Genomic DNA, 21151 nt, shown 5'->3' on the forward strand with positions numbered 1-21151 from the left:
CACACCATTTGTTTTATTGTTACTGTGGATCAGAAAAACTTTTCCATAGCAAGATTTCCATATCAAATTGAGGACTATGAATTCAAGCACGTCTGCCACTTCTGTGGAAAACAACATCCAGCATCTTCTTAGCCTTGCAGGATCATGACTTGGGCTTACAATGCATTTCCCAATTTCATCATAAAGAGACAAATGTGGCCAAAACCATTGATTGTAGGTGGGTTGTGATTCTGTTAACTGCAATTTGACTTTTAATTGCTATCAATTTTAATATTTGGTTACTCTGTTAGAGTCAGTTTTATTAATATGTCTGAAAACTCTCTTTTCAAAATCAGTACTTGAGAAGATGCTTGCCTTTGGTAGAAAATCTGCCTGTCTGTCTGTCTGTCTACATACCTATCTCTTTATCTACTATCCTACATGGAAAAGTAGAATGCCAGTAGTCAGAATAAATTAGTTTTGGGACAGAAGTATACTTGAAAGTTTGTGTTCAAATTTCCTGATGTAATGGCACACTCTGGTTGTTGTAATGAAACAGATCTCCTCTCCAGGTAGGGAGATTGTGTTGTGCCCTGGAAAATGTGTTTAACCAGAGAACTCTGCCTAAAGAGGGAATTAAGAGCATAAAGTCCCTCCAGCATGCTGGTATTATGTTGCCATGTTTTCAGTGGAGTATTATAATATTTAATGTAAAAAAAATTTTGCTTTCTTCTTCAACCCCAGTTCTCAAGGCAGCTCTAGGTACTTTTCCTGTTTTTTTGTTTGCTTAATGCAGGATAAGGGGTAGGCCATGGAAAAGTTTGGTCAGTATAGTGCTGGATTTTCTCAGAAGCTGCATCTGAGAAAGTGTGAGCCACAGGAACAATATTAGGCTACACATCCTTCACAGGATTTTTTAAGCTTCTAGCTGCAGTTTGTCCAGGATGTTGTAATATTTTTCTGTAATATTGTCCTTTAACATGCATATATCAGTCCAAAGAAAGATGAGTGAGTAGAAACTACATCTTCATGAGAGCCAGATATCACCACAAAACCAGTGGGGTGTTATGCTTTCCAAGTCACAGAAGTGCCCTACCATGAGATGGGTCAATAGCTCAGAACAGGATATATTTTTATTCATTTTAATAGGAGAAAAGGGGATTTAGTGAGACAGAAAGTGCAGAAACTAGCAGACAGATTGTATAAAACCAAAACAAAACAAACTTGTAAAAGTACTTTGCTTTTACAAATATTTTAAAATATTGCCTGCCATGTGTTATGGTACTTGAAGACTAAAACAAAGAAATTTTTTTGTATCCTCAGCTTCCTTTTTCTAAGCAAATTCCTGGGGATACTTACCACACTACAACTTCCAGTTTTTTCCCATGACTGAAAGCTTCCAGGTTACCCACCCACTGTTAAAGGAAGTGCTTGTCTTGGCAGAAACATCCTTGTCAGTCCAGTCCTGACTGGGGCCAATGGGAAACTTCTGGTTGTCCAAAATACAGCTGGGCTGAGTTCTAAGCTAACTTCCTGAGGCTCATGAAGATGTGGAAATTCTCAAGCACAAACTTGTTTTTGGAGTCATTGTGTGCATGACAGATATCATAAGAAACAAATTTGGGCTGCAGCTTGGACATACCCAAGGAAAAGGGGCAGCCCTTCTACATCTGGTCCTCAAGGCTCCTCATGTGGTCTGTGAGAACAGCTTCCTGAGGTGGTGACTTCATCCTGCCCAGGGAAAATACACTCAGGGTTCACTGGTAGCCTGTGGAAAGATTCCAGAATCACAGATTGGGTCAGGTGGAAGTGGGCCATCTTGTCCAGCTTCCCTGCTCAGTCAGGGTCATGCTGCAGCACACGACACAGAACTGTGTCCAGGAAGTTCTTGAATATTTCCAGTGGGAGAGACTCCACTCACAAGAGAGATGTTCCAGTCCTTGTTGGCCTCTGCTGGACCAGCTCCAGGGGCTCCATGTCTCTCTTGCACTGAGGAGCCTCCAGGTGTGGCCTCACCAGGGCTGACTATAGGGGCAGGATCCCCTCCCTTGTCCTGCTGGCAGTGGTTTTCCTAATGCATCCTAAGGTTCTGTTGGCCTTCTTGGCCACAAGGGCACACTGCTGGCTCATGGACACTCCTTCACCACTGCTGCTTTCCAGCAGGTTGGCCCCCAGCACTGAGACCAACTTGGCAGTGAGGGTCTGTTGCTTATTTGCTTTTGGCCTTTCTGTGGATGCAAGATCTTCAACAGGAATACATGCTTCTTGACCTGAAGTAGTATCTCTGTTTCTGGGCTCCAGATACAAAAAGACTTAATATAAAAGGTGTGTTATAAAAAGAACAAAATATTGACCTGTTCCTGTGGTGAGTGGGCGTGAGCAGGCTCAAAGTGCTGTGCTGTTACTTTTCCTGATCCCTGAGTAGAGATCACTGTTCCTAAAAACAAACCAACAAACAAACAAGAAGCTAATTTAAAGCATTTCAAATCTAGTTATTTCTGAGCTGCAGAAGAATGAACACCAACTAGTTCTGTATTAGGAGTATGATATCCAGTTCTGATTTTAAGTCATAGCTTACACTTTCATGGACATTTAGGGTAAGATTTATCCTGCCCTAGTTCTCAACAAGTTACTTCATCCTAATAGAATTGCCGAGTTCATGGGAAGTCTGCTTTCAGATGTCCTTGAAGAATTTCTTAGCTTTTGGAAAACTTGTTTTCCACAGCTCTATTAAAGGGGAAACCTTATGCAATGAGGAACCCACACTGGGCCAGAAAGAGAGGGAGAGGGAGCATGACACTGAAGGGTTAGCAGGCCGCAGTTTCTATATTTTACCCAATGTTTGCATAAAGTGACTCACTCTTCTTTTGGCATCAAGCAAAATCTTGGGGTGAGCAGGTACCAAAGCTCAGCCTGTGCCATCTGACTTGCTCCTGAGCAGCTGTGAGTGATGGAGTACACATGGTTTGGTGTTCAATTCTCAGGTGCCCGGCTCTGCTGAGGCCTGGTATAAGGCAACTGCAGATCTAAGCTTTTGAGCACAGCCAGAAAAATCTAGTGTTGCAACAATACCTGTACTTCAAAAGCTTAGCTTTGCTTTTGTACCTAATGTCCACTCTGATCCATGCACACTGCATGTGTCCTGTGTCTTAGTATTCACCCATGTGTATTTCTTTATTTCCAACCTTTCGACTCTTGCTCCCTTAAGGATTATTTTTATTTAGACCTATAGCCTTTAGCATGCAAATATTTTTGGCTGGACTGAGTTCTGTATCAAAATGTCTTTTTGTACAAAATTTGTAATTCTCTCTAAGATCTCTTCCCCTTCAGTGGTCACTTGAAGGGTAAAATATCTACTAGTATCAAATGCAGTTTTGATAATGGGGTACTGGTGCAGAATAAACACTTCTCCACAGCATTTGTGTACTTCAAACTGTTCCTCATTAATACAGTTTATTCTAAATTGAGCATAAGGTTGTAACTGGAGACCATTTCACTAGTGTCTATTAATATTGGGTCAGATTCTACAGCACTGGCTACATCAAAAAAGTCCTTACTTGCACCAGCAAGTTCTGTTTAAAGTGATGGTAATTTAATTCCTTTTTGACTGCCTAATCTGGCCCACTTTTAGGGATGCAACAACATATTTTACAGCATTAGTAAGATGATAAAAAAACTTTACAGAAAAAAATTTAAGCTCTTGAAGAAAGTGATAACTGATGTCATAAGTATCATTCTTTCCAAATCCTTCTTATAGAAGTGTAGAATGGTGATCTTCTGCTGTCCTGATTGCCAGTATTTTCAGTTTCACACATCTTTTTCAAGGGGTTATAACCTTTCTAACAGTAGTTTGAGCAGAAGGTTGTTGTAAAAGTGTCTTTTCCTATCTTGGAAGAGTGATATTTGATTTAAATTGAAAAATTAAATAGCTGTTAATATTTTTTAGGTACATTTCTGAGACATTTGTTCATGTATTAAAGTGACATGTGCAAGCAGTTAGCAAAATGTTGACTTTAAAAAGAAGGAAGCATAGAGTACAGAAGGACAAACAGTATTTTTTCCCACCCCTTTAACTATTGTAAGAAATCTGTTTTTAGCAGTGATATGTGTTGTGTCAACACCACAGAAGGGCTTGAGTCCTGTGTAAATGGAGGCATCTGCTATACCTCTTTCAAAAGACCTGGCACTCTCCATTTCTGTTGAATGGAGGGCTCTCAGCCCCTCTCCTGGGGTCCCACATAAAGCCAAGAGTTAATCACACATCCTGAAAGACACACTGCTGCACTGCTCCATTCTGACAACCATCGTGTGTCTGCGGTCCCTGTGTTCCCACCTAGTCTTCTCTCAGTGCTGTGCTTTCATTTACATCTTGCTTGTATTTTTTTTTTCTGCATTGTATTTGTAAAAAGGGAAAAATATCCCCTTTTCATTGTCTTGCCAAACCAATTATACCAATCTAACTTACCTTCTGTGCAAATTTTTTAGCACTCCTGATCTTTTGAGAGGTTTTCTTGTACTTCACCTTCACTTGAATATTGGTCATTATACCTGTTCACAATAAATTCAGAATCTTGCTTGTCCACATTGGGAAAGGATGCTTTATTAAAACTTCTGCTGCCCTTAGTCTTATCACGCTAACATTTTCATGGTAAGAATCTGGAGTGAAATTTATCATCTCTCAACTTGAAAACACTATTTCTTGTCTTATCCTTTTCCACACACTGTGTGCTTAGGGATGTCATCTCCTGTGACCAGAATTTATATTCACCTCACTTAGACACTGCCACTTGAAAGCTGACATCTAGTCCATGCTATCTCTCTAGAGTAGGGCTCTAACCAAAGCAAGGCAATTCAGTTCACTGATCTGAAGCTGGAAAGGCTGGTGGCTAGAAGTAATGGTTTCTTTCCTTTGACTACAGAAGGATCCAGAGGGGCTGACTTGACCACAGAGCACTTTGTGATGGTTATGTGATATGAGTCCTACTCCATTATTAGCATGGTAACAAGCACACATATTCAAGTATATTCATAGTCAAATATATTAGAGATACAATGATGCAAAAAGGCTCAAGGGAAGAGATAATGCTGTATGTTACCAATTCCATTTATAAGAAAGAGGGGGCATACCTAAAGCTGCCAGTTACAATGCATTAGCTGTTGCTAATAATAAACGCTTTGCTAAGAGCTCTCTGTGCTAAAAAAAGGTGAGGAGCAAAGAAACTCCTCACAATTTAAGTAGAGAGTGGAAAACATAAATAAAAAATTTCCCTTAGAGTTCAAAATGGTTTATTAAGACTTTTAAAATTAAATAATCCAGAGATGTATAGCAAAAATTGCAACTGTGGCCTAAAGAAGGAGCTAATGTTAGTCTTCTTTCAGCAACTCTATTCAAAGTTCATGATCTGCCAAGATTTCCTAACCTTATCAGGAGAACTTCAAAGAAAATGTCTGAGAGTGGGTGTCACCAGGGAAAAAGAAATAAACAGGGGCTAGCATAACTATAAAATTCAGCATGTGAAAAGGTTCTCGGCAGAGAGTCAAAATGACAAGAACAAATACACAAGAGGGCAGAACTCTGTCTGCCAGGAGTTACAGCAGTATTGCATATCACTTGTGTTCCTGCTTATGGTAACATTGTGCTAGTACAGCTCACTTGATCTTTCTGGATCTAGTCCTGACTTTCAGTGATGTGAAAGCAGAATCATCCACATGTACCTCTTTTACTTCTCCTTTGAACTAAGAGCTGAGGAAAGTGGAAACTTCTTGTGAGTGTTGATATTATACCTTACAGAAGGTTGGGCTGAGAAGCAGGAGTTGAATATCTTTGTATATATTCTTCTGTTACACAAGAAATTATTTCTGAATGCAATCAAAACATTGGTCCTGGATCCTATTGCACTAAACAGTGGTGTTAAGGGCTCTCTTAAAGCCAGATGAGCAAAAGTAATGAAAACACTAGTCAAAGTTCAAAGCCAGATGTCTTGCTTCTGATGGGAAAATGAATCAGATGCTCCAAATCTCGTCTGTCTCTGATTCTGACTTTAGGGACTCAATATATTATTCAAGATATTTTAAAACCCTTCAGTTGAATAAATATTGCATATTTAAGTGTGGATTAACTTCTTCTGTGAAATTATTAAAATGTATTAGAAAAAGATACAAGCATAAGGACTATTTTTCCATTTCTGCGTTTGTTTCAGTGCTGATGAATAATAGTGCCTGGCTAGTAGCAGTCATAATTGCTTCTACAACCACAGCTATGGAAAAGAAACATCTTGAGAAAAAGCAGCTGTATCACCCTTAATATAAGGAAGAAATCTGAATACTTGAAAGCCTTTTAATTTACAGTCTCACACAAGCAATACCAGCCTCCCATAATTAGCACACCTTCCTAGATGAGATGTAAGACAAATATAAGGAAAAAATATCTGCAGTCCAGGGAGGTTGTTTTTCTTCCTTCTGAGATTTAGAGCAAAAGCCCAACTGGGCTATTTGTTGGTATCCTGAACAATTATTATTCTCCAAGTCTCATTAAAACAAAAGAAAACAAAACAAAACCCCTGCCTTTGTCTCGGGTCATTCCAGAACATTTGCCCTCTGCTGTAATGTATCCAGGCAGGAAATGTTTTTCTTCTTTTAAAATGAACAGTGCAAGGATATTGTGAAGAATTCATGTAGGATAATATGCTATCAGCACCCTCCAGTTGTTTGTTATGGCCATTTTCAGCTCAAATGGGGACGCTGAGTTTGCTTGAATTCTCACGGTTCTGGCAAAGTCATCTCTGTGTGACAACAAAAAACGCAACAATCACTTCCTAAAAAGTTTCAGAGAATTATTTTTCTCAGACTTATCTCACTGTTTAATTCCACTGCTGAGAAGAAATACAGTTTTACAACAGACTTGCCCCTTTACTGTATATTTGTCAGTGGTAACTGTAGAGTTTTACCTTCTCACATGTTTGCTTCTCTCTGGAGGAGATAATAAAGTGGACATGCTCTCCTGTGTCCTGCGGATGGATGTGGCCCATGCTTAAAGTCATTCCAAAACAACAACTGCCGTCATGGCTAGAAGCCTTTTGTATAAAAAAAGCCTTGTTTTGCTGGAGGCAGCAGACTTCGTAGGGGTATGGCATGCCAGAGATGCACAGGAATGTGAGGCTACTTCATAAGCACAATTTCCAATCTCAGGATGTTTCTCCACAGCAGTTCTCTGTTATAAACTTAATGTGGTTGTTTTATGCAGAAAGCTTTATGTTCTGAAGACCAGCCATGATGCCACTTAGGCAAGGATGGTTTCTCTCTCAGTTCAGTCTCAAGACCAGGAGCAGAGCAAGGGTAAGCCTCCTTGTTGCCCAGAGAAAAAGGAGAGAATTGACAGCAGTGGAAACCTTCTCAAACTTCCTCAGACATTTTCGCAGAGAAAGCAGTTCTCAGGGTATTTAAGTGTTAGTGGTGTTGGCTGCTTGGTTACTTTATTGCCCAATTTGTGGCAATTCTCCTCTATGCATATTTTGCACATGTCCACAAGGAAGAGCATTTATAATTGCACCCAGAACAGAAAGCAAAGCTCATTTTCTAACTGTGGATGCCAGCTGGCAAGTACAGGGCTTGTTTTCTTTCTAAAACATAGACTTTCTTTTTAGCCTTAGCAGCTACCTCCCACTTCCTCTCAAAATATGTGTTTGATGCTTGGTAAAGATCACTGTGGTGATATTACTGAGGAGAGGAAAAAGGTAGGAGGATGGTCAGGATGATAGCCACAAATTTAGGAAACCTAAATTAAAATTTCTGTCACATACTTCCTGTGTTATCTTTGACAAATCACTGAGCCACAACAGACTTAGTTTTCCTCAAACTCTGTGCTTCAATTTCACATCTGTCAAACATGAAGCATAGGATTTCTCTAGCATGAGCTTATTTAAATTCTGACTGTGAAGTTTCTGAATATTTGCTCTCATGGGTGCCACATTGCTTTTTAAACTAAGGCTTTTGAAAGGGATAATTAAGATATATAACAAGACGACTTGCTTTTACCTATTTGTTTATTTTCATCATGAGGAAGCTCAAAAATAAATACTGTGGGACTGCAGAAGAGGATTTCTTCATCAGGACCAGATGAACAAGTCCTTGCAACCTTTTTGGGAAAAACTGCTCCTCTGCTGAGTTTTCCAGAAGAATAAGTGTAAAAGAATGGTTGAAATAATAAATTCTTCTGGAAAAAATATGGTTTCCTGTTGAGTAATCCAAGGCTTTATTGTTTCTCAGGGAGCAAAGAGCTGCAGAATCTTAAAAAAAAAAAAAAAAAAAAAAAAAAAAAAAAAAAAAAAAAAAAAAAAGAAAAACCAAAAGAATCAACACACTAGTTAGTACAGACTAACAGACTAATAAAGTAACTGTTAACATGATGTGACATGCCTCTGGAAGTATATTTATTGCCCCAAGAATTCCCAAATGATAATTTTCTGACTAGTTTTGTTTGTTTTGTGTGATTTAGAATCTATTGATATGAAATATAATTTAAAATACATGAGGATGATAAACAGTTTATTTTATTTAAATAATTATTTTACTTTCTTCTTGCCAAGTACCTATGCAAATCTATTGAGCAACTGATAAATAAAAGTCTCAGTCCTGGGCCCACTGAGGTAGGAAAGAAAATTATTGCCTGTAGTCAGAGTTAAGACAGTGGGCTTTTACAAATAACCAAACACACCCAAGCACTGAGGTCAGGGGTCTTTTTGAGTGAACCAGCACAAGGATCAGATGTCAATTATGTAATGTAAGTGCATTGCTGTTGTGGGACAGTTGTCTGTGATCTAGGGCTGAAGGTAAGGGCTACAGAGGCCAGCACCAACAAAGTGCGAGCAGCAGGACAGAACCCGCTCAAAATTTCCCATAGCTTGACTCAAGCTCCTCAACATCCTCTGGAAAGAGAAATAATTTTTCAAGAGGACAAGTTAATCTTCAGTTGATTGCCTTAAAAAATGAATTTTCAGTTTTGTTAGTGCAGTGCAGCAATGAACCCTTTTGCAGCGGTGAACATCTTCAGAGTGATGCCTATTTCCCACCCACCGATACCACCTGCAAAGTTTTTACTGAGCTACTGAAGTGAGAAAACTGATGAAACTTATTTTAATCAATTATTTTCTTCCCAAGCCTTAATGTTGTTAACTTTAGGAAGTAGTTGAAATGGTAGCATGAACAGTAGACAACAGTTACAGGTTTTAATCTATGCAAATGGGGGGAGGAACCCTTTCTCGTCTTTTAAGAAACAGAAGGGATTAATCTAAAATGGTATACTTAATTACCCAAATCATGCCTTCTTCAGTGAAAAGCAATGAAAATGAGAGCCTGTGATTATTTCTATATTTCTGAAATAAAATGTTGATGCCATTAGCTAAGCAATACTTTAGTGACAGTTTGAAACAGAAGTCTCCAATAGACTTGCAATATAGATTTTAAGGGTTCATTATTCTTGGTTTGTTTTATGCCAGTTGAACATTAAAACCAGATTTTCTGAGGCTTAGGAGGCATGCATCCTTTACATGAAGGCTAATCCTCAAACAAACATGCCTTCAACAATTACTTAGTTCACTCTATATGCATAGCAAGGAATTCAAGTCACAGAATCCTCATAAGATGCTTATTTTAAAGTACTATAATTTCCCTGCTTATCCTGTACTTCTCTAATTCAATGAAAAACCGATTATTACATAGGCATAAGAAATGTTTCTAATTTGGCTTTTTCCAGATCTCCTCTTAGCAGACATTACTTTCCCACAGATTGCCCCAGTTTAATATAGAAACTGCATAAATAAGGTGTCAGAAAAAAAAAAAAGCTGGAAACAAAAAGAGCACCTCTTTGGATCCTAAGGAGAACAACTACATGTGAAGAGATACATGGTTTGTGAAAGACATAATTCTATCCTGAGACTAGTGACAATTGATTGAAGCCTAAAAGGTTCAGAGTGGCCTTTCCAAAGACCGGAGGCAGATTAAAAATATGTCTAGTGTCATGTCAGGGAAAATGTTCTAGTACAGATTCATTCAAGGACTCACAAACAACTGTAGCCATTTAAATTAGTTGTGTCAAAACAAGTCTTGCTACAAATTTTCTTAACATTGGAAGACAAAAGGAGATTAAAAAATCCAGATCTCAATTTTGTAGCTCAGTCAACCTTCTCCATTTTCTAAGTCGTGGGTGAAAAGTGCTCTCAGGTAGAAACCCTGTAAAAACAGGTGATGTCATCTTAAAATAAAAACTTGCTATTCTAGCTTAATTTAATTTTGAATTCTTGCCTTTAACACAAAATTCAACTAAAATTAAGATTTGATAAAGTAAAGAATTTAGTCAACAAAATCCTTAGAAGAACATCTATCCTTCCCTCATTCTAATTCCAGTAATTTTGTGGGATGGAGTTTTCCCTCTCTCATTGTCATATCTGTGCAATGCTGGTCATTTTAATCTCAATGATTTATGCTTTTTCTGAAAAGATGAGATATTTATGTAGACAATATATATTCAGCTGTGCTTTTATTATTTCAAATATATTTATATATTGACATCTTTGAGCATAAATTTATAGATATGGCAGATTCTTCCTGGCAGTTGTAAGGCTTTCAATTCCTACTCAGCTCTATGTCTAAATAGAGAGAAAGGTAGCTATTGCTATATGGTAATAAGGTAATTATTGCTATATGGTATATATTGGAAGGTAATTATTGCTATATTGTCTTCTGTCATCTCTTCTGTACCATCTACACAGGTATTCAATATGGAAGTAATTATTTTTGTTTTCATTTTCATATCTTTTGATTACTTTAGCTGTAGAAATATCCTTGTATGTAGGAGGGGAAGACCACAGCATTCTGCACAGCATTGCACTGTTAAAGAGCTGCATGAAGGTAGAAAGGAGTCTGCTTGCAGGGCCACTGTGTGAGTTGCCCCAGCAGGGTTTGGTAGAATCCATCTGACTGTACTGCCTGTAAAACCTGTTAAGAAAGTGGTAGAAAAGTGCCTAGAGGGTAACCCTAGAGCTAACCTTTTGAGATTCACAGATATTGTTGCCAAGAAATTGCAGAACCTGAAGCTTTTTTAAAGCCAGGGAATGAATTCCTGGTTTTCTTTAAGGCAGCAAGGATTTTGCTAGTGATGCTACCAGGTATATCTGTTCAGGTGAGATGCAGGGCTCTTCCTTCCAGCAAACATTTGGGTATCAACAAGTCTAAAGAAGAACATTTTTTCTCATCTAGGGGAATGTAAGAACTCTTCACAGGATGTGGGGCTAGAGACAAAAAAAAAAAAAAAAAAAAACAAATCAAAACTTCCCCTAGACTATTTGCAGTCATCTGTAGTTATGCTGCAGATCAAGAAAAATGACATAACATTTTTTGCCTGTCAGTTTTACTACAGAGGATCACAGGCTTAGCCTACAGTAAACTATCTCACTTTGCCTTTCTTTCTTTTTCCTTTCCTCCCAGAATAGCCCAAACCCGAGGTTCTCCAAACCAGGTTACTTCACAGGGCATTTTTTTACCCATTCCCCTGAGCCAAACAGCAGGTGTAGCACAAGGCTGAGAGTAAGCCTCTGGGCAAAATGCTCATGGTCAAGCTGGACCTCCTTTGCACAGATGACAGATGCATGCTTCCTCTGAGGCTGTCCCTGCCATGGGAAGGTCTGGGCTCTCCAAGTGGTGTGTGTGTACAGCTGCTCATAGGAAGTAGAGGAATAGACCTTTCTTGTAAGCAAGTTGTCCTACTCGCCCTGAATTTGAGACTGACTCTTTCTTTTCTGGTAGAATCTAAGACCAGGTGGCTTTTTGCTTCTTGAAAAGCAAGGTTACGTACAGGGCTCATGTGATGATATTAATGATTGATGATTAGTAGAAGGAAATACCAGGCACATGGCCTGTTCTGTAGGGAGTCATCAAGCTAGACATGGTAGCTGTACTTCAAGAAAATGCCTAAGAGCCTAAAGGCTTTCTAATAGCATTAAAAGTTTTATGATCTGGAGTAAGGTAATCAAATCTCATGCTTCAGGGCACATGCTGATCTCCACAGGAACCAGGAAGGCATTTCCCACCATGAGAGCTTTATGCAGTTGTCTGGGTGGTTTCCATCTTTCCCCAGACTGATGGTAAATGGAGCCTGTTGGAAGCAGGACACTTGAACTGCATGGAGTGACCCCCACGTACCTGTATCTCCATGTAGCTCTTAAAGAGCTAAAGATTTTGAATCCTATAGAAATGAATGCATTATGACAGAAAGCTCCTGCAAAATACCTTCAAAGTGAAACTCCAGGCCAGCTTTCAGTCTCTAATAGGTAGGTGCAGTGCTCATTGAATGCACTCTCAGAACAGAGAACAATACTTGGCAAGCTGCTTCTGGTGAGGAAAAATGATTTATGTCATATGTCAAGTGCTCATAAAATGGTGTGGCACTTGTACACAGTGTCTTTTCTCATCTTAGGTATGAGGCTAGTCACTGCATCAAAGCAAAGCACAGTGTTCACAGCATCGTTTTTGTTCTCCAACCCCTAATGCACTGTCATGCCAGCCAGCTTCTCTGTATGCCCATCTGATAAAATCTATGCTGTTTTGGCTGCCTCCTGCTCCTCTTCTACTTTTAATTGTCTCTGTGGCTTTCTTCTTCCCTTTTTTGTTTTTCTTCTCATTGTCTTCTGCCCAGCTGAAGGAAATAATTTGTCATTTGTTATTGAAATTTTTACTTTGAACTGGATAATGTAAAATATTTTAATCTGGAATGAAATATGATGCTACCACTTTGTCATTAGAAAAAAAATTCTCATGGGAACATTTATATAGGCATGTGTATATACACATAATTAACAGTAGCATGGACAAAAACAAACTGCTTCAGCAAGGCAGCATTTACCATCAATCCAAGCCAAGACTTCTTAATTTTTCCTGCTTGGAACACAATGTTTAAGAATGTTTTTCTTATGATGTCACAGTCAATGTCCCTTTTGGGTCCAAAGTTAATATCCCTTTTGACACCTCAGTCAGTATTTTCCCCTAATAATACTCTATATTTTTTGTCATTATTTTTCACAGGCTTGTACAAAGTTGTGATGATGCAGCCAAAGAAGAGTTTTGAAAAGCTACATCTCAGGCATCAAGGTCAAGAAAAACAATTGGCTTCACATATGCTTTGTGAGTTTAATGACCAAAACAACTTGAGTTTTTCTAAAATGGAAGCTAGTCCTCTGTCTGAGAGAAAGAAGACAAAGTAGTCAAATTACTCTGTAATTTTGTTTTTATTTACTAGTTAAAAGGGGCGGAGACACCCCCCCCCCCCCCCCCCCCCCCCCCGTTCAGTGGAAAATATAGAAGTAGCAATTAAATAGGTGCAGAACATAACAGTGTTACAGTTGTCATTCTGCATGGAAGCAGCAGAACAAGGTGAAATAATTCAGAGAAAATACTGAGAAAAATTCAGAGAAAAGCCTCCAGTGTTCATGTTGGGATCTACCCAGAAATGCTGGAACAGACATGCTCTCAAAACTGTGCACATTTGAGGTGAAGCAGGAAAACAAGGAGTGACGGGCAACATGTGTCACACAATGTCACTTGCACCTATTTCTTTAAAGGGGGCCCAAGATGATTTGATACAGCTTTACCCACCCTTGTGAAGCTGTCATGATCTCCTAGGGTTCTTTCCTAGGGTTTGATACAAATGGCAGATTTGAGAAGTCTGAAGATGAGAACTGGATTTTAAGAAGTGGTTTGAGGAAGGGAGAGTGATTAACCTGAAGAGGGCAAATACTAAAGCTGTGACTTGTGATGCAGGAGGGTTGGCCTTGGAGAAAAGGACAAGAACTGTTATCCTCCTGCAGGAAAAGAAGGAAATCCAGTAGACAGATAACAGAATATGGTCAGAATTTTTCTTAATGGTTTTGCTTTTTGTGAACCAGAATGTTTCATTACTAGAAAGCAGTGAAAGCAGAGATTATGAGAAAGACAGCTGCAGATATGTGGGACACAGCTGCAAACAGCTTCTAGAACATGTTTTATTTGCTTCTCTGCTTCAGCAGGAGACCACCTTACACTCAGTGAGAGAGGATAGAAGTGGCCCACAATCATCAGCCAATCAGTCAAACACAACTCTCTAGGCAGAGAAAGGGAGAATGCACAATCTGCAGCTTTTTCAGTGGGTTGGAAGGTAGGTGGAGCAGTGTCTGGGCAGGGAGAGAAGCACGCAGGAGATGTGAGAAGGTGAGTCTGTTCCACCTAGGATGTTTAAGGAGCCAGTTTGTTGCCATTGCAACATCACTTACAAAACACAAGCCCAATCCCTAATGAGCTTATCTTTTAAAATAAGAGAAACCTTTCTTGCCTCAGAGTACTTGTTATGTACTCAGAATGTGCTGTTCTCTTTCCAAAAGCTTTTCATCTTAAAGTGAGTTTTCGCCAACCGGTCTGAGACGGAGCTCTGTGAAACAGCATGGCAAAAGAACAAGGCTGCATGCCATTCAACTTTAATAAGTCATGGGAGAAGATATTGTTTAGCCTTGCAGAGTTTATACTCTCAGATTTATAACTGTAAGTAATTAAAAGGAAGCAAGCCATCTTGGACCTGTCTATGCTCCAGCTCTTACAGGGCCCAGTGTCTCACGTCTGGCATGGCTCAAGGGTCTGTGTCCTTTTTGAAAGAGAAGGTACTAATTGGGTTGGCTGCTCCTTGCCAGTGGTGCAGGCAGCTCTGTGGGCATTGAGGAGAGTTCATGGGGTCTCCAGGCTGGCTAGGGAAAAAGAACTTTGCTAAACTTTTCCCTTCTTACAAAGCAGATTTTTGGACTGTTGCCATCAGAGCAACTTCTGTATTTGGAACTTTTGTACAAAGCATTGGATCCTGAAGATCTGGGCTGGGGAGTGGGTGCACATACAAAGCCACAGCAGAGATGCGGTTCCATGCTGCCTCTGGGAGGCAGGTGTGACCAGAAGCTGGGAGCAGACTGGCGAGGCATGCAGAGGTGGCAAGTCTCCCTAGGAGTCTGGTCTGACTTGTAAAATGTACTAGGAAGGATCCTGGAGGTCCAGACCCAATCTCTATATTCCACTGCATAGTCATTCAGGCTTTCTCAGAGGTGTGTGCTGTCTTTGTGACCCACTGTTTGAGCTCTCTCCATATGATTAACTATAGCCACCAGACCTGTATACTCAAGTGGTCATGAATATTCATTATCAGCTTTAAATTTTTTAAAAAAATTTATTTTAAGAGGATAAAAGTTGCGGTGAAAACTTGTGTCATCTGAGAAGGTGTTTTTCAGTCATTTTGACTGAAAAAGCTTGGGGCAGCACACACTATGCACTGTTACCTAGATTTTAATAAATTCAGAGACAAATACAAAAGACTCCCATTGTTCAAAAGCTGTTCTGTAGCTGAACATATGTGCTGAAGCGCAGTGGAAAAAATACTAGCAAAAGTGCCCAGTGTCTAGAGAAGTTTAAATACAGCAATGGCAACAGCCTGGTTGCTGATGCACCGTCCTTCCTGCTGTCTTCTGGGGTCTGGATACAACAAAACACCTGGGCTCAGAGCCATAGACCTCAAAATATCAGTATCACAGCAGAGGATGGTTTATTTTCTTAAGTCCTGAACATAGACATTTGCGTAATTATTTAAAGATGTTAAGTATCAAAATATGTAAGTAAAGATGTAAGTATTATCCTCTGGAGACATGTTGGTTTCCTTTCGGCAAATTTAGGACAATAATTAGGAACTGTGGCAAAACTACTTGAAATTCAGAAGGACCACTGAGATAAAACATAGGTCTAGACTAAAAGAGAAGAAGACATCATCGAAAGAAAGAAAGGTTGTCAGTGGTTCATAAGGAGAAAAAGGAAAACAAGGTAGTATCATCATGACAGAATAAAGTATTTATTGGGCATAAGCTATTCTACAGGAAAGAAATAAAATAAATGATAGAACGAAAGGAAGTATTGACACTTAAAGTGGAGACTTTAGTGACAGTGATGGAAACTTTTTTATTAGGGTATAAGTCATTGAAGCATTAGTCTGCTAAACTGGATGAGACCAGTGGGCATGATGGTTGCTGCCTTTGCCAGTCAGAATCGAGAAAGGGCTAAGCTGTACTGTGGGTGCCATTTGTCACAGAGGATCCATCATGGATTTTATGCAAGGTTTTATGGTTTTGGCTAGCATATCCTTCCCCAAGCACCACTGCTGCCTCTGTCTCTGTGCTCAGGAGCAGACAGGATTGATGATGAGCATATATACAACAAGAAAAAGAAAAAAGTGAATACTTCTGCCTCCTTCAGGTCCACTAAAATGGTTCACAGTCTTGCTTCTTGCTCAGAGTATTTCAGAAAGCCGCTTCACTGTCCTCCTACAGTAAGGACCCCAACCGACTTAACCACAATAACAGATCATGAATAACTTTACTGAAGCATGAGTCTGATGGAACATTTAACACTCTATTTAAACCAGTTTACCAGATTGAATAGTCTATCTCCATTCTAATAAGCTCTTTCAGATGGCAAAATAGAGGATTTGCACACAAAGTCCCCACTGAGAATGATCCTGGGAATGTTCAGACCACAGATTGTATCTAGGAATTATCTGGGGATGCTGGCTGGCAGAGACCTACAGCATACCTGGGAGCCCTCTAACATGAACTGTAGAGACAATTGCATTCCAGTGCATAGGACTGTTCTGGGAACTGTGTAATTTACTAACAGACATAGCCTCACTGTCTAAAGTTGTTTACTCCAGGGAGCTTCTCAACTCCAGGATCTGGATACATGCTCCCTTGCCTCCCAACCATGTTCTGAAGTGAGAGAAAGCCAATTTCATGCTCTTGGGAAGGAGATTTGAGTACACAAGTGAGATGGGCGACTGACTGTCCAGACGACTGTGGGACCAGAGTGCTCTGGCATATATTTCATCATTGGTCACAGTCACTCTTACAAGGTATTTCTTCATTTTGTGCCAGTCCCAGACCTACTTAATGTTTGTGGCAGCAGGTCTTTGCATTTATTTTACTTCTGCCCCTTTTCTATGGAAAATGGCTATGTTAGCTCCTGAATTCCTTCCAGAGCACTATCTGAGCATGAACAGTTCTATAATTAAATCAAACTATTTTAGCTCACAGGAATAACTGAGTGAAATTTGTCTGAGAGGAATGATGTATATGATCCCAATGGAAGCCTGGAAAGACTTTATCAGCATGTCAGAATAATTTCACAGCTTAAGTAGACAGGCCTAGAATAGACTTATGAGGTGCATGTGTATTACTAAGAGCTTTCCTTTATTATTTTCATTTCACTTGCTTAAAAACACCTTCTATGGGAAAAAAAAGAAAAATATTGTATTTTTAATTTCACATTGGGCAAACACTTAGGAGTTATATCTTGAGCCCAGCAATGTGACTACTGCTCAGTTTGAGAGCTTCAGAGCTCATCAGAACTGCTCGAGGACTGGTAAGTGGAGGTTCATCTTCTCCCGTTGCATTCATGATGTGCTTCACACTTCTAGAGACTTTAATGGTGTTAAAAGAGGTCAGAAGGGGTTTTGAATCTCAGAACATCTGTCTGTCAAGACCCACTTCTGGGGTCATGACCCCACTTTCAATTATACTGGCAAGCTTGTGCATAAAAGTAAGGTTGTGACCTTTGTTTATTAACTAGTGGCTTAAAATAAGTTCTGGGAAGAGGGAATAAAAAAACATTTGCAAAGCAGTGTATACTTGGAATGCACGTCAAGTGTAGGGTACTTTCCAGAGAGACAAGACTAGGGTGAGGTCATGCTTTGTATTTCTGTTTAGGTCATTCTTTTTCTCCATAAAAAGGAAAGAGCTAACTATTCTCAAGGAGGAGAGAAATATAGCAGCAGCAGGGTTCTGTTTATTAAGTGATTTAGATCTCTGTCCTGAATTTAAATCATCAAAGGACTTACACACCTAGAAGTATATAGTAAAATTTTCCATTGGAAACTGGGGGTTCATGTGCTGGAAATCAAGATAGAGTCTATGCTACAGCAGATTAAGGTATTAGCCAGTCAGAGGATGACTGTGAAACACAGACAGGACCAGTCCTGAACAAGTCACACGTCATTCTAAGATTTATCAGATATGATATTTGCAGCATAGTATGGAGATGAGTCCAAAGCATCACTGGGAATTTAACCACTGGTTAAATACCTTTTCTAATGCATTTTGTTCTGCAAAGTGAATTTAAACAAAACATGCAGAGGATGATTTAAATGGCCAGTAGATGAGAGTTCTGTCTTGCAAGGTAGGGACTGAGAAGGACGGTGAAAGAAAGCTTGGGTTTCACTCCCTAAGTATATTGGTGAGTAAAGGAAAGCAGGGGAAGGAACACTCTGAGCTTAAAGACTATGTTGCACTGATTTTTTTTTTTTTTTTAATATGACTGTGAATCATTCTGGGTTAGAAACTGAAAGAACTGGCAGTACTGCAAAGTTTTAGCAGACTATGGTGAGTCTGGAGCAAGGAACCAAAATGGTTTTAAGACACATCTTGCTGAATAAAGTTGTATGGGAAGAGGTCTGCAGTATCAGGAGACAGGGACCAATTATAAAGACATTGAACACGTGACATTGCTAGTCCTCAGGAGCAAGAATATCTTTCTGCCAGTAGTGTATCCTGGGTACGGCACATTACCCAAAACTCTCCTTAGCCTGACACTGGAACACGTACAGAAAACTAAGATGGAGTTAGCTCTGCTGCTTTACAGCAGATTTTCTGATGAAGAGGGTTGTTTTCCAGATATGTAGCCAACATTGTGCATTGCTCAATGTCATAACATCACTTGCAGTTATATGCAATTCTTTTCACTCTATGGTGTTTACCACTTCTAAATGTGGGTAGTCAGTCACAATAGCATTCTTATAGTGTTAAGAAATGTCCTCCTACCCCATTTGCTAATTTCATTTTATGTGAAACAAATGTGATTTTCCTCAGTTTTTAACTATTTTAATTCATATATTCTTTTCATGATCAATTTAAATATTTTTACTGAATAGTTTACACAAATTTCCAAGTAAATGCTTATTCCTTTTCCTCCATCTGTGATTCAGGTGGTAACCTCATAAGGATTACAAAAAGGATTAGAGAGTGACAGAAGCTGCTGCCTACCTTGTGCAATTTACTGACTTTTCAAACCAGATTTATTCTGGAGAAAGAAAAGACAACTCATACTTTAATTCTTTGTATTCTCTGCAACAAAGAGCAGGCAAAGTTCTTAGTCTTCCAATAATTCACAACTTCATTGAAGCTCAGGTCCTGATTGGAGTCTAATCACTGGAACTCCATCCCATCAGCTTCTTCTTTATATATATATATATATGTGTGTGTGTGTGTGTGTGTGTATATATATATACACACATATACACATATATTATATATATATTTTATATATATATAAACACACACATACACATGTATACATATATATATATACACATGCACACACACATACACACATATATATTCCTCTTTTTTAAAAATAAAATCAATAAAGGAAGCTGTTCCAGACCCAGGCCAAAGAAGACTCCCCTGGAGGAATATGTCACATGGAGAGATGATAAAATTGAAATGACCTTTCTTCTAATCTAGAAACTTTCCCTAATCAACAAGATCTGTAAAGGGCAAGTACCCTTGCACTGGATCTGCATAGCACCCTCAGCATTCGTGAGTGTATCCCGTTAGGTGCCATGGAGTTACACTTGTCCAGTTTCTTTAGAAGTTCCCTGATTTGATCCTCATCCTCCTCGTAAGTCTTCCTTGCAGTAAACTTCCCCACTAAGCTCAGGACCTGAAGGCTGCTTTTACCAGTAAAGACCAAAGTGAAGAAGACATGAGCACCATGTACTTTTCTGTGTCTTTTGGCAAAGGGCAGCTGTCCTATTCAGCAGCAGACCCACATTTTCCATAGCATTTTTTTTGTTGTCTTCATTCCTCTTACCAGAATCAACTCCAGGTGGGCTTTTTACAAATCCCATCCATGAACAATACAGAAATGTCCCTGTGTCACCTCTCCCTGCCTTGACCTTTTATGCTCTCTTCTTATATTTGAGGCTGATCAGGATATTCTTGTTCATCCATTCAGGCTTCCTGTCACCTTTCACAATTTCTTTCATTTCAGAATGGGCAGTTCTTGATATTGGAAGAGGTGATCCTGGAAAACCAGTATGAAGCATCAGCACAGTTGAAGAAAACCATGAGAAATGAGAAGCACCATGGAGAAGAGCAGGCAGCTGTTATGAACACAATCCAACTTCCAGGACCACCCACTGCTTCACTGCAGGAATTGGGGCGGATTGAGTATGTCCTGCAGCAAGAATAAGGGAAATTGAGACTAAGAATTAAGGAGGATAGGTGTTTGACTTAAGGTGAGCCTGAGGAAGGAGAGGAAAAGATGTTTACTGGAATGTTTTTTTTCTGATACCTGGATCAGTGATTGAAAATTTCTGTTGATTAGTGATTCACTGAATTAAGTAAAACTTGCCCAGTTTTTGCCTTTAATGCTGGCAAATGCAATAGCCAGATCTTCATTTCATGAAGATCTTTAGCATATTCTGCTTTGATAAAATGGAGATGCATTAATCTTTGGAAACTACAGATAAATGCAGATTAGGACTCTTTATCCTGTCTGAGTACTCTGAAGAGGGGAACACATACAAAACTAAAAGAAACTTTGACTACATTAATACTAGGCTGACCTAAAGATAATTAACGCAACCAGCTGATATGCTGGTTTGAATTTACTCCTGTACTTCTGTAATTGCTCAGCTTCCAAACCACATCTGGTTTATATCTGTTTTGGAGCCATAGAACAGACCACAAAAGGCTGCACCCATCTCTAGCTATTTCCTATTTCTTTGTATGTTTAAAAAAATGTAAATTCTAAAATTCAATAAACAACAAGTTTATTGTTGTTGTTTATTACTTGAATGTTGTTTATTACTTGCTGCAACCAAAGCAAAGAAACAGTGTGAGTCTTTCTTCTAATAATGTTTCAAAATCTTATTTTATGAGATTCATAACAAGCTTAAGAACTTGAAAAGGGCATGGTTGGTCAGAGGACCCTCTACTATGTGGCCAAGAAGAGATGCATGTGAAGACATTCCCAATATATTAAAAAGAATATTCTGTCAGATCCTCACTAA

The 21151-nt window shown here is 39.2% G+C and overlaps 1 long non-coding RNA gene across 1 annotated transcript in view; it reads left to right on the forward strand.

The window, feature by feature from the left end:
- LOC135296632 (uncharacterized) overlaps window positions 1–20903 on the forward strand; it is a 72269-nt gene extending 51366 nt beyond the window's left edge. The window contains exons 4-7 of the long non-coding RNA XR_010358671.1: window positions 13054–13152; window positions 14031–14541; window positions 16736–16933; window positions 20128–20903. This is a non-coding gene — a long non-coding RNA (uncharacterized LOC135296632). The remainder of the gene's footprint in view (window positions 1–13053; window positions 13153–14030; window positions 14542–16735; window positions 16934–20127) is intronic.
- Window positions 20904–21151: the final 248 nt, after the last annotated feature.

This window comes from Passer domesticus, chromosome 3 (assembly GCF_036417665.1).
Source record: "Passer domesticus isolate bPasDom1 chromosome 3, bPasDom1.hap1, whole genome shotgun sequence".
NCBI lineage: Eukaryota > Metazoa > Chordata > Aves > Passeriformes > Passeridae > Passer > Passer domesticus.